The sequence below is a fragment of the Schistocerca cancellata genome, chromosome 6 (assembly GCF_023864275.1).
Source record: "Schistocerca cancellata isolate TAMUIC-IGC-003103 chromosome 6, iqSchCanc2.1, whole genome shotgun sequence".
Taxonomy (NCBI): Eukaryota; Metazoa; Arthropoda; class Insecta; order Orthoptera; family Acrididae; genus Schistocerca; species Schistocerca cancellata.
Window position 1 is genome coordinate 321538869 of NC_064631.1, and position 9233 is coordinate 321548101.

Sequence of the window (9233 nt, forward strand, 5' to 3'; positions counted from 1 at the left end):
TCGGCTCTGATTACGTATATTGCATGAGAGTGAACTGACGTTACTAGTGCCTTTGTGTACATTTTCCCACAAATTGTTTCGTTAGTAATTATCGAAGTGTGTTTACAACTTTCAAGAAATAATGGAAAGCAATTATGTGAAGCCTAATATTGGAAACCTTATAAACTATCACGCATTTATGACTTACGCAGCACCGTTTGGCAACGAAGTCAGCCTACGTTCCTCTACACAATACTACAAGAATTGAAGATTGCGTATTTGTTGTTTGTCGTGGCCAAGTAGATCAGCGTGTTCGGTCAGAGGGTTTAGCTACCCTCTGTAACAAAAAACTGAGTCAACGGATCAACGAACAACCCAAACGAGTGTCGTCGGACGTCCGCCACGCACAAATTCAACGAACTACATAGAACAAACAAAAATAAATAAATAAATAAATAAATAAAAAAGTGGTTAGCGCGCGGGAATGCGATACGAAAGGACACGGGTTCGCGCATGGACGGATGAAAAAAAATTTGTTTCCTCTTCATATAAGCAACACGTTCTGAGACATTGTTATTTGTGTAAGTTAAAATGGTTCAAATGGCTCTGAGCACTATGGGAATTAACTTCTGAGGTCATCAGTCCCCTAGAACTTAGAACTACTTACACCTAACTAACCTAAGGACATCACACACATCCATACCCGAGGCAGGGTTTCCCGGGTTCGATTCCCGGCGGGGTGAGGGTTTTGCTCTGCCTCGTGATGACTGGGTGTTGTGTGCTGTCCTTAGGTTAGTTAGGTTTAAGTAGTTCTAAGTTCTAGGGGACTAATGACCATAGCTGTTAAGTCCCGTAGTGTTCAGAGCCATTTGAACCATTTTGAACCGAGGCAGGATTCGAACTTGTAACCGTAGCAGCAGCGCGGTTCCGGACTTAAGCACCTGGAACAGCTCGGCCACAGCGGCCGGCAATGTATTTGCAGATGTGTGTCATTAAGTTCTAGTGAGTGCCGGTTCTCGTGAGCAAATCATTTCCCACTCTTTGTTTATCAAGTACTGCTTCACTTAAAGGAAGCCTTGATTTATAGAGTTAATTTACTGATCAGTCTTATACGTCAACGTTAAGAAAGGCTTTTCTGCCTTCTGTTGTCGGCTGTGGTCTTTGTTTCAGTGAGCTGAGGCAGCGGGCAACCGAAGCCCAGGGGCTCCCTTTAGATTACAAGTTTGCCTTACAGTCGGTGGACTTCGCCTGAGCTCGGGTGCTGCTCTTCGGTAGCGTTTGCTCGGTTCACATTTTGGTGGGCTATTCGACGTGGAGTTGCAAACAGAGCCACGTGTTGGTTCGATGTTAAGTATTACTTCTTTCAGTCGGTTCCACCGATCGCAGTTAAACTTCCGCCTTACAGGTCTGGATCATGCTTCTGTTATTAAACATTTATCATTGTACAAGGTTATAACTTTCTGTGCCCTAAAGGTCCACCTTACGAGTCAATGAACATTTGAATAATTTCGGCGTCGGTATGTACGATTGGCGAAGTTATAAGTATATTTTAAGTATTCGTGTCGAATTTGAGGCTGTGTGTCAAATGTTATTTTACACGTAATGTAAGGTTTTAATTGAAAGGGTCTTAAATAATGTGTTCTAACTAGAATTATTTGTTAAAGATGTGGTTAGATTCAGCCTCAGTGGCTTCTGTCAATTTTGGTGGAAAATCGTGGGCTACATGTAATGTTAACTGAAAAGGTCTTAAGTATTGTTTTCTAACTAGAGTTGTTTCTTTAAGTTATTTATGAACTTGCTTATGATTTATGTAATGAACGTCGCTTAAATAATCTCGCCCGAGTGGCGCTTGTCAAATTTTAAGTCACATTGTTTTGGTTAGTTAATAAACTCATTGGAATTGATATGTTCACTTTATTGGGTCAGCCCTTCCACCCCCTTTAGATTAAAGGGTTTAACAAAATAGCTGCTGAGTGAAAACGTACCATCATCCGGGAGGATCCGTTCCGCATCTGGAATGACTCCACCCGGTATGCACCCAGAATGTTCACATAGTGTAGCAAAAATGTGATTCGCCCGAAGAGTCGACACGTTTCGATTGATCGACGGTCTAATCCCAATGGTCCCGTACCCACTGAAATCTTAATTGACGATATCGTTGGGTCAACATGTGGAAATTTAGGAGTGGTCTGCTGTGGAGCACCATGTTCAGCAATGTACAATCAACGGTGTGCTCGAGACGCTTGTGCGTGCACCAGCATTGTGCTGTTTCAGCAGAGATGCCGCAGGTCACTTAAGAGCAGACAAGCGTCCAAACCCCGCAGTCTGTGAAGAGTCGTGTGCGCTCAACCATTTAGCGCTTGGTGGTAGTTTTACTCTCCTTTCCGTAGATGCTCACGACAGTAGCACGTGAACATTGTGCCAGTTTCGTCGTTTTCGAGTGATTCATAAATATCGTTATCTTAACCACTCTGTGTCACAAAATGAACTGTAATTTACTTTTAAGACATCATAAGAATAACCTAAAATGTATTCAGTACCCTACACCATACAGATCTCTCTATATTAGTTTTTGCTCTCTCCTGAATAAAATTGAAAAGTGGAGTGGTCTATCCTTGATAATGAGCTTATCGTCCTTCACTTTTCCAGTCCAAAACTGTGGTATGTTTAGAAGTTGAGCAGCCGGCTGCAAAACGTCTTTCAATACTTCAGAAATTCAGAAGTCGTGTAAAGTATATAATTTGAAAGACGACTCTGTAATGTACGACTTTTATTATGCGCTGGCTACTTTTAGAATATCGTTTGGAATTTTATTTACTAATAAATTAGCAGAAGACATTCAGAATTGATCTATGAACTTCTCGAATATTTACAAATAACCTTAATATTTATCTATGATGTACAATATTCTATGTTCTATGACGTGTTTGTGGATTGATGTTCACTGGTACAAGTATGACATCAAATGACATCACAAAATTACCTCAAATAAGTGAAAATTTTTTTCGAAACAATGTTCTCAAAACGATTAGGAAATGACATGGCACCCTTGCTTATTATTGAGTTTTAAATGTACGCCATTGCCGTGTGTCTAGGACCCCTACACATATTAATAAATGACTCAGATATTTTGATTTCACAAAAACTAATAAGACTACAATAACATAATGTAACACAAAACGAACATAGTTTCATTTATGGAAGGGATGCATTAGTCTTTCACTGAAACATAAGACGTATGAATAAAAATTTGAAAGACTTTCCTGAAAGAGATTACATGAATGGACACACACAAAATGATTTGTGGGAAGCATACGTTGTACAGCTGCCCCCCTTGTAACTAATACCTAATCACAGAAAACCTTTTTCATGTACACCTACATTCTGTCTGGTACACCTTTAGAAGAGTATGTTCAGATTGAGAACCTTTTTCCATTACGACACTTTCACGCATGTCGCGTAGCTGATAAATTCTTTACTGTCCTCATTGGAACCGCTTTAAAGACCACTTGCTTTACACGATCCCAGAGGATGAAGTCTAGTGCCGTCTGATAAAGCGATCTTACCAGTTACCTCTGAATAGGACTGCTTCTTAACACCTGCCTGTTTGGAAACAAATGTTTTACTCATCTGTTATTACTGAAGAGTTGTAGTTAGGACATCCATCATGCTGTAACTACATCATTTGCTGGGTTATCAAAGACATGCTTTATAATAATAAATTTATCAAAAATGTGAATACTTTCCCCGTTCGTTTTGTCATCAGTGAAATAAGGGCCGATTATTAGTTGTCCATTAGCCATACCACACATTCACACTCCAGTCTCGTTGGACGTGGTTGACGAAACCAATGTGGGTTTTTCGTTGACCAGTAGCGCATGTTTCTCAAATTTACGTTACCGTGGTATGTCATGTAGTTCTCATTAGGGAACATTATTTACTCCACGATCCTATCGTGGAGAAGAATCCATTAACAGAATTGAACAAATTTTGAAAACCACCGTCATGTAGCTCTTGACGTTGGTGAAACTTCGGGCAGGTTTGGAGAGGGGATTTACTGGTAAATTTCAATACCTCATCAATCAATAAAACATCAGGTCTAGACATTAAATTTAAATATACGAGCGACATCACCTTGGCTGATTACAGCTTTCAAATCAAACTTCATCATATTTGGCTACAAAGACAAGAAATATTAAGAACACGGCTTCAGAACGAAATATACTTAATGCAATTTACCCATAAGAAAATGAAGATCTGCCCTTACAACTCGTAGGAAAATATGTGTAGTGGTAAAGTCTCGTGCATTTTATATAGAAAACACGACAGAATTCAGACATGCATACTAATAAGAGTCATTGATTCACCAAAGGTGAAGACAAAACGCAATGGAAATTATCAATATAAAAACAAAGACCGCCATGAAAAATATTTCAGTTTGCAGTTACTGCAACGTCGGAACCTATGATGCATTAGGCTTGTGAATCGTGAAAGGCATTTACTAGCAATCCCCAAACACTTTAGAATAAATGTTCAAGTAAAAATTTTACAGCCGCGCGGGATTAGACGAGCGGTCTAAGGCGCTGCAGTCATGGACTGTGCGGCTGGTCCCGGCGGAGGTTCGAGTCCTCCCTCGGGCATGAGTGTGTGTGTTTGTCCTTAGGATAATTTACGTTAAGTAGAGTGTAAGCTTAGGGACTGATGACGTTAGCAGTTAAGTTCCATAAGCTTTTACACACCTTTGAACATTTTTTGAAAAATTTTACAGACTAGAGACATAGTAACTTGTGTACGTTACTTAGACTAACCTTGGCGCAAGTGGCGTACTATACCTTAAACTTAAAGCATCGAATGGTAACACCCTGAAATCAGCAGTTTCACATTTTTTTGAACCATTTAGTAGACAGTCTCAGCTCTTCAAGCCCAATAAATAATTAATGGTAATGGAACTTAGCGAAGGTTCACAATTTAGCCTCTAAATAAAACACGATTGTCGTTTAGCCGGTCTCTGTTGCCGAGTGGTTCTAGGCGCTTCAGTGCGGAACCGCGCTGCTGCTACGGTCGCAGGTTGGAATCCTGCCTCGGGCATGGATATGTGTGATGTCCTTAGGTTAGTTAGGTTTAAGTAGTTCTAAGATCTAGGGGACTGATGACGTCAGATGTTGGCTTAGAGTCATTTGAACCATTTTTCGAATGTCCTTTGCAGCACTTAACACACATGGATACGGACACATAGATAAACGACAGGCCAAGATAAACACCAAATTAAACCAACAGCGGCAAACGAGAAAAGAATTCTGACATTAGAAACAGTTGAATCATATGCTCACGTGTATGAAAGCCCCCTTGCACTAAGATACACTGTTTTAACAAGAACACTAGTTAAGGCGAGGCAGGAAACATTAATACAACTCAGTGAACTAGACAAACATGATATCAAAGACACCAGAACGAGAAACACAATGGCGTACGAACCAAAGTGGGTAGCAAAGCAACATCACTTGCGAACATGATCGACCTTCTGTAGCGGCAGCTGAGCATCATGCTAATCTCATGCCGTCACTTTAGCGTTCTCACCAACAAGGACGTGACAGGCATAGCACGTACACGGGCAAGGTGCTCCACACACAGCAACGAGACAGTGGCAAGCCGACAGCTTACACCTGTTGACGACGAGTCCACATCGTCCATCCCAGCAAGGTACATGGTACACGGCACCGAAGTAACAACAGGCAGGCAACTTGCATTCAGTGCCGGCTACGCCACAAAATTCATTTGGGTGCCACACTGCGCGCACGCCAGCGAGACGTTGCAGACAAACTAACAGCCTGCATTCGGCGGGCACGACTTGGGACTACCCTCGTCGCTGGTGGTCGCTGCCACAATACTTAGGCTGGCTGTTACCAACGGCACTCCTGCGGAACAGGTGTTCTCTTCCTCGTTCATAGATCGACTCCAGACCAAGTGCCCGCACCAGGCAACGCTGCTGCACTTTCGTTTCAGCCACAGGTAACAAGCCCTCCAGACGCTGTTCTCAGATGGCGATAACCAGAGACGTGCTGACACACCTCAGACTCTTCTGTATCCCTCTCCCCTTTCTTAAGCCTGAATGCCGAAAGAATGGTAACTTAACAAACAAACCATACTTGTCGACAAGTAAAAGAGGGTGGGAGAAACAAACGCAGAACAAACTACACAAGAACATGTCCGAAAGAACAGATACCTTCTTCATAAAAAGAGTGGTCCATTGATCGTGACCGGGCCAAATATCCCACAAAATAAGCGTCAAACGAAAAAACTACAAAGAAAGAAACTTTTTCGCTTTGTGATAGATGGCGCTGTAATATTCACAAACACATGGCTCACAATTTTAGACGAACAGTTGGTAACAGGTAGGTTTATTAAATTAAAATGCAGAACGTAGGTACGTTTGAATATTTTATTTCGATTGTTCCAATGTGACACTTGTACCTTTGTGAGCTTATCATTTCTGAGAACGCATGCTGTTACAGCGTGATTACCTGTAAATACCACATTAATGCAATAAATGCTCAAAATGATGTCCGTTTAACCTCAATGCATGTGGCAATACGTGTTCCTCTCAACAGCGAGTAGTTCGCCTTACGTAATGTCCGTACATGCATTGACAATGCGCTGACGCATATTGTCAGGCGTTGTCGGTGGATCACGATAGCAAATATCCTTCAACTTTCCCCACAGAATGAAATGTGGGGACGTCAGATCCTGTGAACGTGCTGGTTATGGTATGCTGCTTCGACGACCAATCCACCTGTCATGAAACATGCTATTCAATACCGCTTCAGCCGCCCGCGAGGTGTGCGCCGGACATCCATCATGTTGGAAGTACATCGCCAATCTGTCATGCAGTGAAACATCTTGTAGTAACATCGGTAGAACATTACGTAGGAAATCAGCATACATTGCACCACTGCCATCGATAAAATGGGGCCAATTACCCTTCCTCCCGTAATGCCGCACCATACATTAACACGGCGAGGTCGCAGATGTTCCACTTGTCACAGCCATCGTAGATTTTCCGTTGCCCAATAGTGCATATTATGCCGGTTTACGTTACCGCTGTTGGTGAATAACGCTTCGTCCCTAAATAGAGCGCGTGCAAAAAATCTGTCATCGTCCCGTAATTTCTCTTGTGCCCAGTGGCAGAACTGTACACGATGTTCGAAGTCGTCGCCATGCAATTCCTGGTGCATACAAATATGGTACGGGTGCAATCGATGTTGATGTAGCATTCTCAACACCGACGTTTTTGAGATTCCCGATTCTCGCGCTATTTGTCTGCTACTCATATGCGGATTAGCCGCGACAGCAGCTAAAACACCTACTTGGGAATCATCATTTGTTGCAGGTCGTGGTTGCCGTTTCACATGTGGCTGAACACTTCCTGTTTCATTAAATAACCTAACTATCCAGCGAACGGTCTGGATACTTGGATGATGTCGTCCAGGATACCGAGCAGTATACATAGCACACACCCGTTGGTTATTTTGATCACAATAGCCATACATCAACACGATATCGACCTTTTCCGCAATTGGTAAACGGTCCATTTTAACACGGGTAATGTATCACGAAGCAAATACCGTCCGCAGTAGCGAAATGTTACGTGATATCACGTGCTTTTGCGTTTGTGAATATTACAGCGCCATCTATCACAAAGCGAAAAAAGTGGTCCAACTAAAACCTTCATATTTCTTTACGTACTACACGAATATGTAAACAAAATGGGAGTTCCTATTTGAAAAAACGTAGTTGATATCCGTTTGATCTATGGCAGCGCTATCTAGCGGGCCAACCATAGCGCCATCTGGTTTCCCCCTTCAAGCTAGACGAGTTTCGTTGTGTGTAGTTTTTTCGTTTGATGCTTATTTCGTGATATATTTGGTCACTATCAATGGACCACCCTGTATATCTATATAGTTAAGACCCACCGGCCATTCGACCATCTTCTTCTGTGCGGATATACAAACAATGCCCGAACTCTTACGAGAATCGGCAAAAAGCCGTGATTAATGAGTATAATGGGCAGGGGCGCTATGGATAGAGTGCGGGACAATAAGTTGGGAATGTGGGTCTCACGGGAGGCGTTCCAGAGGTAAGTCCCTGAGTAGCACTGTCATCTGTGTCATCGGTGGCTCAGATGGGTAGAGCGTCTGCCATGGAAGCAGGAGATCCCGGGTTCGAGTCCCGGTCGTGGCACACATTATCAACTGTCCCCGTTGACTTATACGAATGCCTGTATGCAGCTAGGGGTATTCATTTCATTGTAATTGCATAAAATATCATTATGCCATACAGCACCACAACTCGACCAAGATCGTCACTAACTTAACCGTACTCTATTGTGAATGAAGCCAAGCTCTTACAATTACGATCAACACGATATAATTTTTAATATGTTCAGGATGGTGAAACAACAGGAGGTGTGGGAATTGGAGGACGGATGATTGTGGCTGTTTTACTGGACAAATTACCATCATCATTTATCAATAAATGACCAAATCCAAACGTAGTGCACAATTATAGGAGTAACTTCACCCTTCCTGACTAAAGTGATATGGAACAATTGATACTAAAGCCTATGAAGAAAATGAATCACGTTTCGCTGTCTTTGTATCTAATGAGAACTGGGTGGTGGTAATACATTAGTAGCTGCGAGAACCGTAACGGTTCTTCGGTGGCAATCCTCGTTTGTATACGTTTTCTTCGGATAAAAGTTCCACGAATCTTTTAAAAAATTGTAGCGGTAGTAGGTCGAGATGGATAGCATCTCTTTCGAAACTACTTTGCATACGGTTCTCTCAGTCTTCATCAATTTTGGTGATATTCGCTTTAAATTAATAGCATGCCGACCAGTTTTTTCATTAATAAATTGCATTGCATTGCTGCAAATGGGTCATGTACTAGTAACGGTTCGACTACTTGGTTGTTTTGCGAACAACACATTGAAAATAAATGATAGCATTCCTCATAACAAACCTGATATAAGGAGATAGTGACTCCTCTTACCTCCTCCGAGAGAATGAGGAAAATGGCAGGACTAGAATTCGGGAGGATGCCATTTAAAGTTCACGTCCCGGCCTTCCAGACTCTGGTTTTCCGTGCTTTACCTAAAATCACTCCACGTAAATTTTGGTATTGTTGCTCTGAATGGAAACGGTTGATTTCCTTCGGTATTCTTTCGTAATCTATATGTACGCTCCAGCTCTAATGAC

The 9233-nt window shown here is 42.1% G+C and overlaps 1 non-coding gene across 1 annotated transcript; it reads left to right on the forward strand.

The window, feature by feature from the left end:
• Nucleotides 1-8142: 8142 nt before the first annotated feature.
• Trnap-ugg (transfer RNA proline (anticodon UGG)) lies at nt 8143-8217 on the forward strand. The gene has a single exon. It is a non-coding gene; the product is annotated as a tRNA-Pro (tRNA).
• The last annotated feature ends 1016 nt before the right edge of the window (nt 8218-9233 follow it).